Genomic DNA, 22,131 nt, shown 5'->3' on the forward strand with positions numbered 1-22,131 from the left:
CCACATTGAATAAAAAGCTTAAAAATATTCTGAATGTGACAATTGCTTCAATCAAAACCTCAGTAAAAAAAAAAAAAAAACACAATACGTAAAAATTCATGAAAGAATCTATATATTACATTACATTACATTAGGGATTTCTATTCCGCCTGTGCCTTGCGGTTCTATTTTCTTTTGTCATTGTGATGTATGAAATCTGATGTTTTTGTCTTGCAATTGAGAATGCTAATGATTGTTTGCAAAAAAAAAGCAAAAAAACAAACAAACTGGAGAAAAACATAAATATTCTGTATATGCCAAACGCTTCAATCAAAAACAGTACCTCAGGAAAAAAAAATACATCAAAATTCATGAATCCATATATTTTCTTCTGTCATTGTGAGATATGCAATCTAAAATTTTTGTATATATTGCATATTAGAATGCTAATAAAGATTTTTTTTTAAAAGAAAAAAAGAATCCAAACTGAAGAAAAACATAAATATTTTGAATAAGACAAACGCTTCAATCAAAAACAATACCTCAGGGAAAAAAGAACACAACATGAGTACCATGAGGAGCACTATTTTTATCCAATGTGTCTTTCATAGTTATATTGTAAGCTCTTTTGAGCAGGGACTGCCTCTTGTGTATTTGATGTATAGTGCTGCATGCATTTGGTAGCACTATAGAAATAATAAATAGAAATACTGTATTTTATCTTGCTGTATGTTGCACATTCTTTTCACACTGCTTTGAACTTGATACTAATAAAAATAAGTTTTCCTCTTGATGTATCATTTTCCTGAGTGTTAGGTCTGATTATGTTGACTTTTCCTGAATGTTACATGTTGACTGTTTTATTAGTTGTTTATCAAATCTCAATAAATATATTGAAGTTAAAAATATATACAGTATATATATCTAAACCTACCTCTCTTGTCCCACTACTCTCTATCTCAGTGGATAACACTAATCCTCCCTCTCTGGACAACTGACAACCCCAGGGTCATCTTTGACTCTCTCTCTTTCTTTACACAAATCCAACGACCACCAAAACCTGCCATTTCTATCTCTAAACTACCACCAACATCTTACCCTTCCTCTATGAGCACACCAACAAAACCCTTATCACATCTCACCTGGACTACTGCAACTTGCTTCTCACAGCTCTTTCATGTAACCATCTCTCTCCCATTTAATCTGTTCAACATAGAAGCAAGAGAGGATGAAAGGCCAAAATATGCCAAAAGAATTCCAGCACAGTGCCAGGAAAGGCTAGAAGACCCTAAAATAATTGATGAGTGCCAACTAAGCAGGAAAACTGGCTGAAGGCCCTAAAATGAGTTCTAAGGCTCAAAGCAGGAGATTTCTAGTCAAGAAGTAAAGTGAGCTTTGAAGAGCCAAAATGAACCATAGAGAGCCAACACAGCAGCAAGACTGGCTGGAAGTCTGAAAAGATAGGCTGCAGTTCTTTTCATAAACTGACCTCACAACTACCCAATTGCTGTTATAATTCAGGTTTATTAGCAATAAACAAAAGGCAGCTTACATGAAACAACAAAAGTACAGCACATTGAGCTAAAAGGAAAACATACATAGAAAGTGTCCTGCTTCTGTTCATGGATCCGTTCTCCCTCTCTCCCCCCGCGGGCTATACCAACCAGCATGCCACTTATATACTTTAGTTCAGTAGCCTAGGGTATCACCTAGTTACAGATTACATACCCACTTTCCATTGGTTTGTTACATGCATCATTTCTATTGTCTATATGGTCCATACAGTTATCATATTGAAGTATGACATCACCTAATGTCAAAACTGACCTTTCTATTTCCCTGACACTGCATTCTTAATACTAAAGCACTAATTTCTGAGGACAAGCCTTCTCTGTGCTGAGCTTGATTGTCAATAGTTCTGATAATTTTTTGGTAGGACATTTTATCTTGTACTGTTGCTTGAGTTTATCCAATGATATCACAGAAGATCTCTGCCAATTACTAGAGCACACGTGAATCTCTCATAGAGCATATTGTCTCCTGCTGACAGCAGAAATATGATTGTCCAGATGCTTGAATTCATAAGCACTATGTCTCTCTTAAAAGTATAACTTTATTTTTGGGGTCTCAGAGTTCTTCGCCTACAGTTTCATGCAGGTCTTATTCCTGATTCTTCCTCATTGCCTACATTTTCATGCAGATCTTATTCCTGATTCTTCCTCAAGTCCCCCCAAAATTGGTCAGAAAAAATGCAAAAGGCAACAAGTCCCGTAATGTAATTTTGTAAAGAACTTTGAAGAGAGACTTCAAGAATTGATCATGGTTCAGTTTTTGTTGGAGTTATGTTCTTCAAAACTGATTTACAAATTTTAAAAAAGGGAAGAGCATGGAGATTTTTAATCTGAGCCTCTGAAATGTGGCATTCTGCAGGAGAAATAGGACTGTAGATCCCAGAATGCTCTAGTGGGCTCTACAAGTACTAAATCTAGATGAAGAATGTGATAGAACTGCAGTTTGTAGAAATGCCACTAGATGGCAGCTTTAGACAGAAAAAGATCTATTCCATCTACTGCAGGGGTGCCCACACTTTTTGGGCTTGCGAGCTACTTTTAAAATGACCAAGTCAAAATGATCTACCAACAATAAAATTTAAAAAAAACACAAAGCACACTGTACGCATAGAAAATGTTAATCATCATTCCTATTCCAGGGTTTTTCAAAGAGGTCAAAGCAGATGACTCTATGCACTCACCTCACTAACAACCATACAAAAACAGACAAATACCCTGCTTTCGACGCTCATAGGCTCCCTGCGCTAAAAACCTCTTACGGTTTAGTAAAAGGGGACCACAGTGTAAAATATAGACAGCAGATATAAATTCAGATACATTTTGATCACCAAATTTAAAATAAAATCAATTTTCCTACCTTGGCTGGTGATTTCATGAGTCGCTGGTTGCACTTTCATCTTCTGACTGTGCATCCAATCTTACTTCCCTTCTTTTAGCCTGTATGCTTCCTCTCCTCCTGACCTCATTCCCCCCCCCCCCAACGTTTTCTTCCTCTCTCCCTGCCCCCTCTTTCTCTCTTCATGCCCCCTTTCTTTTTTTCTGTTTCTCTTCTTTCCTTCTGTCTCCCTGCCTGCCCTCTTTCTCCCTCCCTGCCCTCCCCCAAGCCAAGCTCTCCCTGCTTCGGGCCCACCAGCATTCCTCTCCCCGACGTCAATTCTGCCGTCGGAGAGGAAGTTCCGATGGCCAGAACTTCCTCTCCGACGGCAGAATTGACGTCGGGGAGAGGAAGGCTGATCGGCCCAAGATCGACCTATTGGGAAAAATGCTGCCGGTTCCTGCCTTTGAGGAAACAGAAAGTAGGCAGGACCTGGCAGCAAGAAGAGCAAATCGCAAGCTTCACTGACCTGTCTCCCGCTTTAGCCCGCGAACGGGGATCTAACATGTGCCTGCTAGCTTCCCTTCTCCCCCCCCCCCCACGACAAAACTTCCGGTTTCAAAGGGAAGAGAAGGGAAGCCGGTACAAGCACACGTTAGCCCACGGAGCATAAGTTCTCCATGCCGGTTTTTTTTTTTAATATTGAGCAGCGGCGGCAGCAACAGAATTCAGAAGCGGGCCAGTCAGGAGGGGAAAAAAGAGAAGGGAACACGCTCTGCGAGCGACCTGTCGATTGCGATCGACGTATTGGGCACCCCTGATCTACTGTATATAAAGCATTACTTTGATCTCTTCTGTAGAAAACCAAATTTGATAAATTGATAGCAGGCCAAGGAAACATAGACAATCACCCCTAGCGCCAAATTTTGATAGATGCTAAGCATTTCCACTCTCTTCTAAGCCTGCAGCCACCAGCTGCAGCAATAACGAGCAAAAATCAGTGTGAGGCCTATGAGTGAGTGTACAAGCGCATAGGTCTTGTGGAAGCCTCACCTCTCATGCAGCAGGAAGCCATGGGTCCCCCACAGGCTCCGTGAGCTTTGGATGCTGACTTACAGGCTCCATCCTGTCATTGAGTCAAATTGTCACTGTGGCATCGCTGAAGAGGGCTGAGGTGGCACTGACAGGCTCACAGAATACCTGTTTGATTTATAGTGGTCAGGATTCAGGAGGGAAGTGATGCAGGAAGGCAAGGAAAGAGAAAGACCTGAGTGTGTATGGGGGGAGGTGATGGTGACAGGTACAGCATGCTTTCCTTTAGGTTCAATCATTCCCACCAGTCTGTCACTCAAATGGAATAATTCAAGCTGAAACAGGTGAAACAGCTGAAACACCTTTACTGAATAGGTGACTTGTACGTCCAACTGGTAACTATTTACATCTTGGTTCTAGAATACGGAAATTGGTAAAAGCTTTCATGATACAGTCAAATCTATCATGTCTTCATTGTGTTTCCCAACCTTTTCACACCAATTCTTTCAATTTTCGCGGTGAACTGTTCTGGGTCTCACCCTCTTCCTGCCAAGCTCTAACACTCCACTGGGACTCCACCATAAGCAAAGTCCTTTACCCGCCCCACCGAGGTGGGTATTCACACTAACAGTCTTTGTCCCCTCTTGGTATCAATCCTCATGTGAAGGGTCCCTTTGCATTAATGCTCAGTAAGCCACCCAATCTCATTCTCTGCCCTCAGCACAAGGCCACCCTTTTTTCCTCGCCAAGCTGAAACAGCCTTCTGCTCACTGGCAAACTCACTCGGACTTTCACCACATGAGCTGATCACACTTCCAAGAGTCTCCCTCAGTAGTGGGGGCTCTTGCGGGAGGGCAGGATAACCAGAAACCCTGCTTCTTCTCCTGTCCTGCCTTTTATTTGCTCTTCCCACCAACTAAACAGGTCAGGGCCTTCTAACTCGTGCCACACAGCTCTTCTATCTACATACGTAATCAATGACTCCCTAAAGAATCTCCCACTCTCTCTACAGCTGAGGCACTCTTGGAGGCAGGGGATTTCACATATGTATACCTGAAAGGTACATGTAGAGTTTCAAACAAGCACAAAAGAATTCAATATTGGCTTGTAATGTGGTTAAATATACGAGGGTGGTTTGAAAAGTTTGGTAAAAAAGCAAGTTAAACAACATAGTCTCCATCGAGGGTTATACACTTAGTTGACAGGGAAAGAGACAGAGTGTTACGCAGTGGTTAAAGCTACAACCTCAGCACCCTGGGGTTGTGGGTTCAAACCCACGCTGCTCCTTGTGACCCTGGGCAAGTCACTTAATCCCTCTCATTACCTCAGGTACGTTAGATAGATTGTGAGCCTGCTGGGATAGACAGGGAAAAATGGTTGAGTACCTGAATAAATTCATTTAAACCGTTCTGAGCTCTTCTGGGGGAACGGTATAGAAAATTGAATGAATGAATGAGTCCAACGAGTTTCCAGGTTTCTTTTGTAAGCTATTTTTCCTACGATACAAAAAAACTAGAAACTCGCTGGACTAAAGGATTTATTCTACAAATGGGCATCGAGATTGTAGGCAGCGGTAGGCGAACTTAAGCGGCCACTTGGTGGAAGGGCAACAGTGGGGGAGGGGTGATAAGCTCCTTAGTAAGAATGTCTCTGTACCCTACATGTCAGTTCTTGTAGAAAAGAACTGTTTCCATGATATCAGTAGTTGGTTGGACTTAGATGGACCTCTGGTCTTTTTAAAAATTTAAGCCAGAAATGTGAAAGGGAAGAGCAGGGAGATTTTTAATCTGAGCCTCTGAAATTTGGGATTCTGGGGTAGAAATAGGACTGCAGATCCCAGAATGCTCTACTGGTCTCTAAAGGTACCAAATCAAGATAAAGAATTTGATAGAAATGCCACTAGATGGCATTTAGGGCCGCAAAGGACACCTGAAATATAGGCCAGCAAACTGACTACATTTCAAACAGATGCGGCTGCTGAGCTGATCGTGGCAAGGGAATATCCCTGTTGTGATCAGCTGAGCTGATGTGGCAGGGCCCCACCACAAGTCCCGCCAAAATTGGCAGGAGGGGTGCCCACTCCCTCCTATATTCAAACCCTTGCCCTCCAGAAGCAGCCGGGCAGGAGGGATGCCCACTACCTCCTGTCCCCAAACCCCACTATTGAAGACCAGCAAGAGGGATATCCACACCCTCATGCTAACCCCTCCCCAGATCCTCCAACACCCCCCGGAACCACTGACACTCTGCAAACCTGCACACCCACAACAACCCCCTAAATCTGGAGACCCCTCACCCTGCATCCTTACATCTAGCCTGACCACCTACCCCCTCCTTACCTCTGAGAAGAACATCAAGTCAGAGGGATGCTTACATCCTCAGGCCAGCAGGCCAGCCACTCCAAAACGGCAGGCCTTCCCCTACTTGGTGCATTATGAGTCTTTGACCTCCTTCCTGGTGCATTCTGGATACACTGGGAGTGGCTTAAGACTCTGGCCAGATACCTAAGATCAATCTACCCTGACACTCCCCTTACCTCTGAGAAACATCCTCTGAGGGATGCTTACTCCCTCCAGCTGGCAGGCTCTCCAAACCAAAATGATGGGCCATCTCCTTCCTGGTGTATTCAGGGAGGGGCTAAGGCTCTGATTGGCCCATGGGAGTGACTTGTTGCTTTGGCTTCTTTTTTACAACATTTTTTTGGGAAGGGGAAGAAACCTAAATTGAGATTGGATTATATGATGGGGAGTTGGAAAAAGACGGGGATGGGGGTGCCCACTCTTCATATGTATAATTTGGCTTGTGACCTTCGACATCTTAGAGATTGGTTTCTAGGAACTTGGGAATATACATGGTGTGAGACGGAACGCTCTCTTTTTCGGCCTTTGAACCTTCAATTCTTCTACAAAAACATCTTTGTAATTGACCCATTGATTATAGGGATCATCCGATATTGAAATGTATGAGGATGATATGGACTGCTTTGATGACGGTTTGGAAAATTAAGGGACCGCATACTGATTCTCTTCCAATAGTGGGGAATTCCACCTTTCCTCCTGGGATGGAACAGGGCCCTATTCGCAGATGGGCAGATTCTTTCTTGGAACATATATTTTCTTTTGTAGGAGAAGACAACAATATACTTTCATTGGACGTATTATTGACTAATTTGGGAGTGAGGCACACAGACATATGCTTATGCGCAATTAGTTCATTATATTACCACACTGAAAAATGAAGGTTTGACATTTTGAGTGGGATATAGCCTAGGAACGTTGTTTGAACATCTGGAAGCTCTAACCTGAATTTCATACTTTAAAAAGACCCTTGACTTTGTATATCCACATATGAGCTATAAACGGTTTGCAGATAAGTGGACTGAGGGATTTGGAGTAGAAATTAGTGAGGTAATAATAGACAAGGCTCTTCAATTAGACAGTTCATCAATTTCCAGCATTTATTATAGAGAGAGTCTATTTCGAATGGTTATGAAAGCTTTTATGTTTCTCAGGTTCAGGCTTTACATTTTGGTTGTGTTGAGAGAAGAATATGCCTAAAATGTAATTAAAAAAAGGATAATACATTGGGTCATGCTTTTTGGTTATGTCCCAGAATTTGGAATTTTTGGAATGTTATTTGTGTTTTTCTTGGATCAATTATTTCTACAATTGTGGTTCCTTCCCCCAGATGGTATTATTTCTTCAATGGGACAGGATTTTTAAGAAAGGGGTTAGGGAATTATTTCGTAAATCCTTTATTATAGATCAAAAATGTATTTTAACACATTGGTTGGAAGAAAGTCTACCCTCATTTTGGCCTTGGAGGCTCTTATGATTATGGAAGATAGGGCGACCTCCCCATCTTATAAAAAACAGTAAATTTTGGATGACCTGGGAACCTTTTATACAGCAATTATCAGTCAGAGCAGGCAGTTTTGTAGTGAACTCATTACATTTGTAATCAGAAAGTGAAGCACTATTTATTAGTAATATTTTGGAATTGGGTAGGGTGGAGGTGGAAGGGGGAGGGAGTGTTGGGAGGTACTTTACTGTGATTGTATTGTGGTGATAATTGATTGTTGATTTATTGGAATTGTATTAACTGAGTTGCGATATTATTCTTTGTTCACTTTCTAGGGAAGCTGCATTTTAAAATTCTTAGTTTCAGTGTAAAAGGGCTGTACTCTCAATCAGTGGCATAGAAAGGGTAAGAGGTGCCCAGGGCGGTGGTCCTCCTCCCCCCTCCCCCCCCCCCCCCCCCCGCACTGTGACAGGGATCCGGCTAGGCCTAATAAAGCCAAGAGAAAAGCTCCTGTAAACATCACTAAAGTTCCAGTGACTAAGTGGAAGAAACATCCTGGGTATAGTGGAAATCCTGTGCACAATGTCAAGAGTGAGCCTGCCCCTTTAAAAGTTCACAGAGCTCAGGCAGGAACTAGAAGGACAGGGCTCTTTAAGAATTTAGCTGACTCTGCTGTTAGGGGGCATGGTTGCTGGCCGAGTCTCCCTTTTTCTGAGCTTCCCTCATCAGAAGGAGAGGAGAGGCAGCTGGGACTGGAAGCTGAGAAGGAAGTCAGCTAGAGCAGCTAAGTTATGGCCAGCACAGGAAGGTTCTCACAAGGATTGGGAAATGGAAAATCCTGAAGCACAGTCTGAGGTTTGTGATATGGACTGGCTGGAGAACAATGTTATGCCTCAGGGGGAAGAGCACCCCATGGAATGGAAAGCCTGAATTTTCTTTTCCTTTGTGAAGGGGTTTTTCTTTTTGGAGTTTTGTGTTGTGAAAGTATTTTTATACACTGTTTTGAACCTGTGCTGGAAGCTGCAGAATTTGCCTTGAGTTTAGATGATTGGAAAGAGTGGCAACACCTGTAGGAGAACCGGCCTCTCTGCTCCTGCTATTAGGGGGAGCTGCTGTTCAAGGTTACTCCAAACCAGCTTTAGAGCTAGTACTGTTAAAAGCCTTATATCCTAAACCATTACCAGAGGCTTGAACTGTTCTAGAAGGTGGCATATAGGATTAATTGGGTTTTGTGTTATTATTGTTTTGAACTTATTTCTGAAAGCACAGCCGGTGCTGGGATTGGAACTTGCATGTATGAGAAAAGAAGCAGCAGAGAAAACTGGAATGTTTGGTTTTTTTATGGATGCCAAATTTTGACCTTTTTCTTTGGAACTTTCATTGATGTTCAATAAAAGTGTAATATTTGAACAAACCAGGCCATGTTGGTGTGCAATTTATGGGAGACACCAGGCAAGCTGTGTTCCACCACCTTTACGCTCGCGCCAAAACTAGGATTCTGTGGAGCTACTAGGCCTCGCCAGGATCCCGGTCCCACAGCACACACCCCTCCCCCACCACTCCTTCCCCACCCCCCTACTCTACGCTTACGCTCTCCCTTCCCCCCACGTATCTCTGTAAATCTTCGCTAGTAAATTGGCTTCTCCAGCATGTCCTCACACCAGTGTTGGGTTTCCCTCTGATGTCACTTCCTGGCCCTACGACCGGGAAGCGATTCAGAGGGGAACCATGCTGGCGCGAGCAACAGGCAGGAAAAGTTGCTCATGCTGGTGAAGATCTACAGAGGTATGAGGTAGGGGAGGGGAGGGATGGCACGAGTGTGGTGTGGCGGGGCAGAGAGGTGCTGGTTCCCCATCGAGAGGGTGGAAGAGGAGCCTGTAGTCCTCATCTCCCTGTACTTCTATGTGCAGGACACTAATCTCAGGAGAAGGGCTGACAGCAGAAAGATTACTACAGAATCATCTGTGCTTCCAAGAAAAAGGAACCTCACAAGGGAGGGGCAGCGATCTGGATTTCCTCCCAGATCCAAGCAGAAGGGCTAGAGATAAAAAGGAAAATATGGGGAGGTGGGGAGGGGGGATTTGATGTACTAATATTTCTGGCATGAATATTCCTCTGCTGACTTAACTAGGCCTCATAGGTGATTTCTAGCATTGTAAGGTATGCGTTTGGTTATCTGTGATTGAATTTGATTTATTCATGTGTTTTTAATTTTGTTTTCTTTATATTTGTCCATATATTAGTAAAATAAGACTTTAGGACTCCTGAAGACTTTAGGACTCCGTGCCAAGTCTTGATGGTTTTAACCTATTTAGAAATCAATCAAATTCCCTTGGACTGCTCTGCTCTCTTTTGGGCCCTCATTTCCTGCCATAGTGTGTGAGCAAAGCATTACGGGAAATGTAGTTTATTCCATACTGCAGCCACTCCTGCTTTGTTTCTAGTGGTCTTTCTCCTAAGACCGCCTCCCTTTTCCTCTCACCTAAGCTTGAGTCCTTGGTCTCACTGCTGTACTTCCTGGTCACCTCTGATAGGTCTCTCTGTTACTGGTTGCCTATTGGTTCCCTCTTCTTCCTCTAGGCTTAAGGGGTTTTCACTGAGGACATACCTTGGCTGTCTTATAAAAATCTATAAAGAGACAAAAAGGAAAAAAAAATAATAATGTTATACTGAAAATAAGAAAGAGAACAGCAGATGTCAAAATCTGAGAGCAGTACTTAAAAAGAGAACTATTTAAAACATATATTTTAAAAATCCAGTGCTGCAACTTTGGGACTGTGTCAGGAGGGCACCACACATGCGCAGATGCCCTCCCTCCCAAGAACAGTTTGAGGGGGTGGGGCCAGGGCTGGGGTCTTGCTCCCTCTACCCTTCTCTCTCTACGTCCCCTCACTGGCCTCTTCTTCGAATGCCTATAATTTTTTTGTCCTGTAACTTTACTGTGAATGTCAATTCTTACCTGTTCTGAGCTCCCGGGAGAACAGGATAGAAATCTAAATAAATAAATAATGGGGGTGGGCCTGGGGGCGGGGCTATGGGTCATGGCTGAGGCCCGGGGGAGTTGGGGGGAGTCAATTTTGACCTGCAGCTCATACCAATAATCATTGCATTGGAGCAAGAGATCTTTGGCTTGCGATTGCAATGATTAAAGAAGTAAAGAGATAATCAGTTTTATTAGTGCATGGGGGGGGGGGGGGGGTTAACTATGCAGGGTCTATTGAACTTATGAGACATTACGGTCTCCCAGAATCAGCTTCTTCCGGGGTCTAGTGGTTCATTCTTAAGTGACCTTATAGTGAGGGTGAGCTAGGAATTTTGATGTTAGCTGGTATGATTGTTATTTTATATTACTCAATTTGTAAGCCACTGTGAATACGTAAAGGCTAGCTTGGCAGCATGAACATTTTAATAGAAGACCCCTTATACCGAGCCGTGGAAATGCACCAAAGTTCATTCAGTTCTTATGGGCTTCGTGCGGCATCACTACTGCGGTTTTATAAAAGGGGTCCAGAAGTAGGATGGAAGGAGATGCATGTGAACATTGCTTTTAATTATAAACGGCACTGGTTTGGTGTCTATTTCTTGATATTTAAATTTAATTGGAGCTTATATTTGGGTATTTACATTTTTATTGTTTGCATTTTAGCTGTAGTATAGCTGGAGATTTGCTAAATTTTGTAGCCCTCCAGCTTGCTGTGGAGAGAGGCTTGTGGTTACATGTGGATGTTTGAGGATGGCTAGCTAAAACCTTGAGCAATGATGTCAGTCAGAGAGTATTGTGACATGGGACCCGTGATGTCATAGCTGAATGTCAGAAAGAGTAAGCACTGACCAGCAGCTCGTATTAGTGATCAGAGTGTTGGGAGTTGGGTGTGTTTTTGCTGTGATCACTGCGATTTTCAGAAAGTTGTTTGTTTACTGCCTTTTGTGTTTTTCCTTACCCACCCTTTCATTTATTTTTATATTGTATTTAATCCATTTTTTTTCCTTCCCTCATTTCCTTTAGTGTTTTTATATCATAATTGTCTTTTATCCCCTGTTTGTTGAAAAAATTTTATTTTTTAATTTTATATTTTACCTTCTTTTAATTTTGTATAAATTTAGTAAATTTAGTTTTGTAAAAAATTTAATTTTTTAATTTTTAATTTTACCTAGTTTTATTTTTGTATAAATTTTGTAAATTTAGTTTTGTAAAAAATTTAATTTTTTAATTTTTAATTTTACCTACTTTTATTTTTGTAAAAATTTAGTACATTTAATTTTGTAAAAATTTTTATTTTTTAATTTATTATTTTTGTAACATCTTTCTGAGAGGAGAGGAAGAGAGTCTATACCGCTGGGTAAGTATACATTATTTTGATCTGAGCTTTGATAAGTTTGGGGTGAAAAGTTAATTTGTAGGTTCCATTATATTGGCAGGTTAGATCTTAAGAGCAAACTTTAATCTAGCTAGTCTCCATAGAAACCTGATGGCAGATAAAGGCCAAATGGCCCATCCAGTCTGCCCATGCAGAGTAACCATTGTGCCAGAAAACGTATGAAGGAAGACTGGAAGCCATGACTATGTAGATCCTAGAGGAAAGGAGGGACAGGGGAGGGTCAATTGCTTATTTTATTTAATTTCTCATTTATCTTTTCATCCACAGAATGGCGAAGAGGACAGAGAAGCGGAACTTCGTGGACCCCATGTTACTGGTAGGTGCCACACATGCTCTGAAGCCTCCCTCATTGTCAATTAATTGGTTAATGATATTTATTTATTGAATTAATTTGTTTCCTCTCCTGAAAGAACTCAGAACGGGTTACATAGTAACATAGTAACATAGTAGATGACGGCAGATAAAGACCCGAATGGTCCATCCATTCTGCCCAACCTGATTCAATTTAAAATTTTTTTTTTTTTCTTCTTAGCTATTTCTGGGCGAGAATCCAAAGCTTTTCCCGGTACTGTGCTTGGTTTCCAACTGCCGAAATCTCTGTTAAGACTTACTCCAGCCCATCTACACCCTCCCAGCCATTGAAGCCCTCCCCTGCTCATCCTCCTCCAAATGGCCATGCACAGACACAGACCGTACAAGTCTGCCCAGTAACTGGCCTAGTTCAATCTTTAATATTATTTTCTGATTCTGAATCTTCTGTGTTCATCCCACGCTTCTTTGAACTCAGTCACAGTTTTACTCTCCACCACCTCTCTCGGGAGCGCATTCCAGGCATCCACCACCCTCTCCGTAAAGTAGAATTTCCTAACATTGCCCCTGAATCTACCACCCCTCAACCTCAAATTATGTCCTCTGGTTTTACCATTTTCCTTTCTCTGGAAAAGATTTTGTTCTACGTTAATACCCTTTAAGTATTTGAACGTCTGAATCATATCTCCACTGTCTCTCCTTTCCTCTAGGGTATACATATTCAGGGCTTCCAGTCTCTCCTCATACATCTTCTGGCGCAAGCCTCCTATCATTTTCGTCGCCCTCCTCTGGACCGCCTCAAGTCTTCTTACGTCTTTCGCCAGATACGGTCTCCAAAACTGAACACAATACTCCAAATGGGGCTTCACCAATGACCTGTACAGGGGCATCAACACCTTCTTCCTTCTACTGACTACGCCTCTCTTTATACAGCCCAGAATCCTTCTGGCAGCGGTCCTTCTCCAGGATTTTCTTCTGTGAACACAGAACAGAAGTATTTGTTTAGCACATTTGCTTTCTCCTCATCCCTCTCCACATATTTGTTCCCAGCATCTTTTAGCCTAGCAATTCCATTTTTTATCTTCCTCCTTTCACTAATATATCTGAAAAAATTTTTATCTCCCTTTTTTACATTTTTAGCCATTTGTTCTTCCGCCTGTGCCTTCGCCAAACGTATTTCTCTCTTGGCTTCTTTCAATTTCACCCTGTAGTCCTTTCTGCTCTCCTCTTCTTGACATACATAATACACAGTCAACCGATTACAATTTGTCATAGTTACAGGATAGATTCAGATTCTACAAAAGCCGCAGAAGGTTTAGGCAGTGGTAGCCACCCTACCTCCACCTAACTTAATTGTTGTAATTGGGCTTCAGCGGTGGAATAATTAGTGGCACCATTTAAAACCAATTAAACCCTTGTTAAAAAAAATAAATAGCCGTCGCAATGTGGCCTCCAGGACTAGCACCTGGGTCACTGGTGGCTACTGGTACCTAATGACGCCGAAGCCCAGAAGTAGGCATGGTTAGAGGCGTAGCCGGACTTCAGCCACTGGCCGCGATTCAGGAAGGACCCTGGGCCGGTGCCAGACTTCAGCCACTGGCCGCGTTTCAGGAAGGACCCTGGGCCGGTGCCGGACTTCAGCCACTGGCCGCGATTCAGGAAGGACCCTGGGCAGCGGAAATGTCGACCTGTAAAATTCTGGCCTACATTTCTGGCACCTGTCACCATCCCCTTTTTCCTCTCAAATATCTGCCTCCCTAACCCAGGGATCCATGATCTTTTTCCCTCTCCTTCCTATGTTCCTGAATCTTCCCCCTGCAGTCCGGTCTCTCTCCTCCTCCTGTATATCTGTCAACCACTTTGAGTGTGGTCGTAGAACAAGTCCCGATCCCTTGCCCTAAACTACAATAGCTTTCTAGGAAATAAACATGGTGCAGTTTATTTGCTGATATCAGGCATCATTTCTAATACATTCTTTATCATTTTTCAGAGGTCTGAACCCATGGGGACCACAGGAAAGTAAGTAGATTTTCATTATAAATATAAAATTAAAGATTTGTACATTGAATGGAATGCAAATTTAATAAATGAAATGATTACTGTATGTGATTGATTTGAACTTTATTAGTCTATGAAATTTTTAACGTTATTTATTTCTATACTTTTAGTGACTGGTGGCCAATCAGACTCGATCTGTCCAAGACATATTTAACAATATATTTAGTAAGTAATATGCCAGTATTTATGTCGGGCTTAGTAAAGGCGGGTGGGGGTGGGGATAAATGTTTTTGGCCTGTTAATCCCAAGTTATGGTAATATGGACCTTGGTTCTGGAATAGAATAGACTGAATTACCTAAACAGAGGCATTTAATTATAGAAATGCCTCCTGTCCTCCAAGGGCTCGATGCAATAGAGATAGCGACTCGATCGCTGTTGGTTGATTCTCTGGCCGATTCTCCAGCAGCGATCGTTTGCATGCAAATGATTTGAACAACTGATCATTCACTCAGTGAGCGATTGACACATGCGCAGAGTCTTCACAGCAGTGACAGGGAAGGAGCCTCCTGTCACTGCTATTAGGGCTTTTTTGAAATGGCAACCCCACTTCCGAGTGTCAAATATGGTGAAATCCACTTAATTGCAAATGCATATTTCAGTGGGCAATGATATTCGTCTTTGAACCTTATTTTCACCTTCTCCTTGATGTCTTTCTCAATACATACTGTTGTTTAATACTTATCTTTTAATATGCAGAATCATTAGCCTGCTCCAGGGGGAGGGTTGGGGGGCCATTGGCAGGAGACGGTAGGCATCCCTCCTTCCATTCTGCCATGGGTGGGGGGTCAGAGCGTGGAAGTCTGGAAGTCAGAGGGGAGGATCAAAAATATGTAAAGGAGGCTTCCTACAAGAGATCTTGCGAAATGGGATGCATAACCCACTAGTTCGGGAATAGACTGGGATTGTTCAAAAACCTGGGGTTTCTTTATACTGATTCTTGTCTCTTTTTTTGCTTTAATTAGGGAGAAGACCCTCCTAATAAGGAATATGCTCTGAATTGCCGGCTGGAGGAGACGGATGATGAGCACGTCATCTTGATCTTTACTCGTAAGTTTCTGCTGTGGTTGAAAAAAAGTAGAAAAACAAATACAAAAGAGGTACAAATAATCAGCCTAAGCCAAAAATCACCTCTGATAGCTCCTTAGTGAATAAATAACTATACGAAGACAAGCCTCAGAGACCTCAAATTCAAGCTGTATGCTGCTAGATGTGTTAACAGGTCAGAATCTCGATCATTGGCTCATACTTCATGAATATTTGTAGCTTTTTAATATATATCAAAAAATCAAAACAGCACTTATCTTGTTAGCGGTATTGAACAGCACTACGGGGCCGCTGTTTCACCTTTACCGGCTTCGTCAGGGGATAAACTGAAACAGTGCGGAACAAAACTTTCCCTTGGCTCAAAATGTTTCTCTCAAGATGGCCATATCTAGCAGCATACAGCTTGAATTTAAGGTCTCTGATTTTTGGCTTAGGTTGAAAAAAAGTACCCAAAAGATGCCAGCATTCATAGCGGGGACTTTTTGCTGACTGATTTCTATTTTCTGTCTCCTGCAGCTGAACAATCCTACACCATCCATGCCAGCACGGAGCATAACGAGGCGTAAGGCACACGTTCTCTAAAAGACTTCGTTCCTTTATCTGCTGCTTCCAGGAGCGACTGTTCCACTTTGTTTTGGCTTTTAGCTTAGATTCTTTCTTTCTTTTTTCTTTTAGATGGCTGAAAGCGATGGACAAGTGCCATCGTTTCATCTGGAAGATGCTCAAAACCAACAGATATGCTGTGGAGCATCGATTCCAGTGGATGGTCTATAATCAGTCCCCTAAAGGATGCGCTGAATGTGGCGCTGGAGGTAACTTCACTATTAAGCGAAAACCAAACTCCTGTCCCCATAAAAAGCAGCAATTACTTCTGACAGTTCTGATTTGGTTTTAAAGTCTTAGTTTATTTAAATCAGCAATAAAATACAATATAAAGAATTAGAATAGACATTAGGTCATGTGACTGTAGGGTCGACCATTTCTTGTTGGGCAATATAAAGCTCATATCTGTAGAGCAAAGAAATCTGGTTCCACCGTCTGACACAGGTAACTTGTGAGAGGTCCTTTCAAGATCCACAAATGGTTTTTAATGCAGCAACGAGTAAAGAATCAAACAATACAGCATCAAAATCATTTCAAGCACTTTCCAGGACAAGGGTTGCCTAAGAAAAATGGGCCAAAACTGTACTGGAAGCCCCAAAACAAACTCAGCAAGTTCTTCAATTTGGACTAAACACAATTGGTGGCATAACCAAAAGAGGGGAGCCCCACCCCCCTCAAAATGAACATCTCCGTTGCTGTAGCTGGTGGGACATTTTGTTTTTCCATCATCTTGGTCCCAGTTTCTGCTTTTGTCTCTCTTCTACTAATTCTCTTTTCAGGCCCAGGGAATCCTGGTTCCATCCCTGTGGGAGCCTTTGGGGGGGGGGAAGTTTCCCCGTGGGAGTCCCATAGACCTGGGTCTTCATCATAAGGCGTATGGGGACAGACTGTAAGATCTCAATCTGTACACTTTAGAGGAAAGGCAGAAGGGGGAGATGATATGATAGAGACATTTAAATACCTAGGAGGCGTAAATGCATATTACATTACATTTATTGACTTCTATTCCACCTTTAACTTTCAGTTCTAGTATATTAAGTTGTTGATAATAATATTGTTAGGGATATTTTGCTTATTAAAGCATTGTTTTATTTTAGAGGCATCTTTTATTATGCTCAACTTGGGGCTTAACATCTGCCATAAATGCTTCCATCGCCACGAAGTTGATGGTGGGCCATCCACTGAGTACATTATAAACAGTTCGGCTTGTCAGGTAAGTCTCAGAGACGGCATATCCATCAAGAAAGTGGGTTTTTTGAACAATACACTCTTGGCTGATCTCTCGACATCCTTCCCTCACGACTCCCTCGTAGTGTGAATGAAAGATCCACCATTTCTTTTCAGACTCCAGAACTGTTGGGCTGTTTTGATCCTGCTCAAAATTTACAGTTTAGCTTCATGTAATATACATCAAATAATAATAAAATATCTAAGTTCACATGAAAGTTACTATGTTTAGAATTAATAGAGATAGATTAGGTTACATGGGGGTAGTGATGTGCGGATAGCGTAGCAAGTTTTAAGAAAGGTTTGGATAAATTCCTGGAGGAAAAGTCCATAGTCTGTTATTGAGAAAGACAAGGGGAAGCCACTGCTTGCCCTGGATCGGTAGCATGGAATGTTTTGCCAGGTACTAGGGACCTGGATTGGCCACTGTGAGAACAGTGATGGACCGTTGGTATGACCCAGTAAGGCTATTCTTATGTTCTTATGTCTTCCCCTCTCTGCTCCCCATTTTCTATTTTTTCACTCAATGAATTGTTAAGCTCTGGAACGCATCCTCTGGTAATGTGGTAACAGTGGTTAGTGTATCAGGTCCAAAAAAGATTTGGGGAACTTCCTGGAGGAAAAGTCCGTAATAGATAGTAGCAGACTATGAACTTTTCCTCTATGAACTGAATGGTAATTTACTACGAGGGTGAATCAAAAATGAAAGGCAATTCTTAAATTATACGATAACCAGAACAGAGCTAGCAAAATTCAACATATGTACTCATAAATTCCCTGTTGGATAGTGTCACCTGCCGGGGTCTCTGGAAGCTTGTGGAAGACCACCGACAGGCGGCAGCACGACCCTGGCGTGGCTCCCAAAGTGGAAGACCTCACTGGCGTCCCAATACTCCGGGCTTCGCTACAATAAACCACAGCGAGAGCCAAGTCAAATCAAAAATGTCCAAGGTTTAATTTGTCACCAAAAACAAAAATCATACAAGGAAGCACTAGCACTATCTTCCTTTTGCTCCAAAGGAAAAAGGTTTCTACCCTCCCAAAACAGTTCAATGGAAGAACAGCAGTTCTTATAATAATAATAATAACTTTATTCTTGTATACCGCCATACCCAGTGAGTTCTAGGCGGTTCACATTAGTTAAACATGGATTACATGCGGTTGAGAATAGTTGAACAGATTTACATTAGTTAAGTATAATTACATGCATCGTTACATGCGGTTCACATTAATTAAACATAGTTATATGCAGTTAAGTAATAATTGAACAGAATTGCATAGAGTTAGGTGTTAAAATGAGCAGGGATGCAGGCAGCGGAGAAGATGAAATTGGGGAGTAGGATAAGGTGGGTCGGGGGGTGTGGCAAGATGAAAGAAAAAGGGGGAGGAGGGGGGATTCTTTGGGGAGGGGGCCTTTAAGTGTCGTGGCGTTGGAAGAGGTGTGATTTGAGTAGTTTTCTAAAGCTGAGGTAGGTTGGATCCTCGAGGATCAATTGGGTTATCCATGGGTTTAGCTTGGCGGCCTGGAAGGCGAGGGTTTTGTCGAAGAATTTATTGGAGTGACAGAGTTTTAGGGAGGGGAAAGCAAATAACTGGATTCTGCGGGAGTTCTTGTTTCTGTGATTCAGGATGAAGTGTGGGTTGATGTAGTTTGGGGCTAGGCCGAATACTGTTTTGTAGCAGAAACAGGCAAATTTAAATAGGACTCTGGATTCCAGTGGTAGCCAATGAAGTTTGTGGTAGAAAGGGGTGACATGGTCCCATTTTTTCAAGCCGAATATAAGGCGGACAGCGGTGTTTTGGATCATTCTGAGTCTTCTGGTAGTTTTCTTCGTGGAGCTCAGGTAAATGATATTACAATAGTCCAGTATGCTGAGAAAGGAGGATTGCACTAGGTAAGTCCATAGAAGTCCACAATAAAGGTTCTAGCGGCTTCCCCAGCAAGAGAAAACAAAACTAGTCCCAAAAAGGAAAAGTCCTCAAGAATACTCTTGAGTCCTGGACTTTCAGTCATATAATCCTGTTTCTTCACATTGTAAAGCAAACTTCAAACATGAAAAGAAAAGTAAGGCCTTACTGCAGGCTCTTGTCATTCCAGCACTAGCTAGTCTCCAGTTGGGCAGCAGAATTGCTGGTTCCCCTTTATTCAATAGCTTTAATAAGCTCCCACAGATCTTCGGGGATCCTACCCCAATCCTGAAAGTCCCTTGGAATATAACAGGCAACAGGGAAACTGCTCCACAAGCCCAAAAGAAAACTCCTTTGAGTTGCCCCTGGCTTTTGCACAATGTAATTAATGCTGAATGCTGCTGCAGCACTGCTCTCAGCTTGGTTTTTAAGTAGAACCAAAACTAACAGTCCCAATAACTATCTCCTTATGGAAACCAGTACCTCCAGTCCTTAGTGAGAGACTGCCAAGCGGACATCCATGGCTTCCACGTTCTCAGCTCCAGGCACATTTTCTTCAGCTGTGTCCATACTTTCTGGAGCCCCCAACTGCTCAGCTGACTCTTGGTCAATGGAATCCTCCCATTCCATAGGCTCCTGTGTGAGGTCTGGCCTTTGCCTGGCCCGGAGAACCTTCTCTGCCAGGTCCTCGTGTGCAGCCTGCCTTACTGCCTTGGAGAGCTGTTTAAGAGAGTTTGTGCCACTCCCTGTTCTAGGTGTCTGTGTTCCTAGCTTTCGTGCTCTTTGGCTCCCCCCCAGAATACAACTGGGAGTCGGATTAAACCTCTTAAGGGAGTTGGGTTTTTTACTGGGACGTGGAGCTAACCTGTATTCTGGCTCCTGCTCAGGATAGGCAACTCTGCTTTCAGGATCTCCTGCCTGATCATTCTCGGTCAGTCTCTGATCTCGGTCAAAGGATTTACTATGGGGTTTCACTCTGACATGATCGTCTCAGGGAGCGGAAATGTCACAATAGTTTGTCCATACATAGTGCAGCGCTCGGCCTTTAGTCATGTGGCAGCCACAAGGTCAGAAACATGGACGCTCCATTGGAAGATTGCACCATCGAAGAACAACGTGCAGTGGTGCTCTCTCTTTTGGCAGAGGGAGTGACATCTGTGGAAAGCCACCTTCAGATATTGACTCAGTATCTAGAGAACACCATGAATCAAGAAAAGGTTTATGAGTGGGAGAAAAGGTTTAAAGCGGGAAGAACATATGTAACCCATGAAGGTCATTCTGGCTGCCCATCAACACACAAGAGCACATTGACAGGGCTGATGCCTTGATTAGAGAAGACCGACACATAACGGTGTCTCAATCGGCTCAGTTGGGATATCGGCTATGGATCTGCCTGTGCCATAATGCGTGATGACTTGGGATTCAGGAAAGTCTGTGCACGATGGGTTCCCAAACAGCTTAGCAACAGGGTGTGGAGTTTGCGACCCAGTTCCTGAGACGGTATGAAGAAGATCCGAGTATTCTGGAGAGAATTGTCACCGGCGACGAGACATGGGTGCCTCACTGCGACCCGGAGATCAAAAGACAAAGCCCGATGAAGTAAAGGAAGCGGTGCTCACCTGGCTTCGGGAGCAGCCAAAAACCTTCTCTGCAGGAATCCTGAAGCTAGTTGAACGATACAACAAAGGCGTCATCTTGCATGAGGACTATGTGGAAAAGTGTATTTTTCCCTCCTATAGGGGATTCTGCCAGGTCTTGGGATTTTGTCAAGGCCCTCTTGTGTTACTGGGTGAAAAGAGTTCCATATGAATGTGGCAGGAGGGGTGAGTTTGTGAGCTCCTGGTTATCTGATTGGAGACTAGTTGGCAAAGTCTGAATAAGTGGGTGGATATGTGCTAAAGGGTTTAGATTTGTAGCAGGATGAGACGTGACCACATAATTATCAGTTTGCTCATTTTTCAATTTTAAATAATCAGAGAAATGCAGTAGGAAAAGTAACTTTAAACATTTGCCAAATTGTGTTTTCTGCTTCAAGTTTGAAGAATCAATTCTCCAGATACTGATGGCTTCATTGTTCTTTTTTTGTCAGAGACAAGATCGAGAGATGCGTGCGGCCACGTGAGTATTCAGAGGTCCCCATTAGGCCTTCTTTCCCCTTTCTCCTTCAGTCTCCCCGGCTCCCTCCACTCACCTTCTCACCTCTGTGTGCTCCTGTGGCCGATATGGAAAGATGTGCATTTAATTTTCATTTGGCAGAGTTAACCCATATAGTGAGAGTCAGGGACAGATTTATCCATTGCATGCCTAAAGGCACAGGGAGAGGGGAGTCCTGGCCTCCGGGTTTAAGGGTAACCTCACCAAACCACTACCAGCTCTTCTTGTTCCTGGCTGACCAGAACAAATGCAACATAATGATTGAGGGTTATGTTAACCAGGTTTTCTATTCCGCCTTTACCTATTCAGTTTAAGGCTGGATTATATTACAAGAGGTTGAGTCAGGAAGTTACAATGGACAGTTTGATACAGACATTCAATAGAGTTGCTAGAACAGGTAGATCAGGACAGTTAGGTCATAGTTACAAGTTCAAGTAAGTCATCGTTGGCTCATCGATATGTCCCGGGAGTTGCATTAGACAGTTTAGAAATGGGCTTTTACCATTTCCATTTCAGTTACATCTGGGTTGGCTCCCTGTATTGGTAGAGAAATGCTTTTAAAAGTTTTCTGAATCTAAGATAGTGGTCACAAGATCATTGTGTTTTCTTGGGAAGTATAAGTTTATCAAAACAAAACAAAATGGCAGGAGTTCAGTGGCCAAACTAATTAAAAGCGCCCGGATGGACTTCCAAAACTGGGTATTTGGAGAGCCCTGAGCTCAGGGCTGCATCTGAAGGGCCTCCGAGCAT

The sequence above is a fragment of the Geotrypetes seraphini genome, chromosome 1 (genome assembly GCF_902459505.1).
Source record: "Geotrypetes seraphini chromosome 1, aGeoSer1.1, whole genome shotgun sequence".
Taxonomy (NCBI): Eukaryota; Metazoa; Chordata; class Amphibia; order Gymnophiona; family Dermophiidae; genus Geotrypetes; species Geotrypetes seraphini.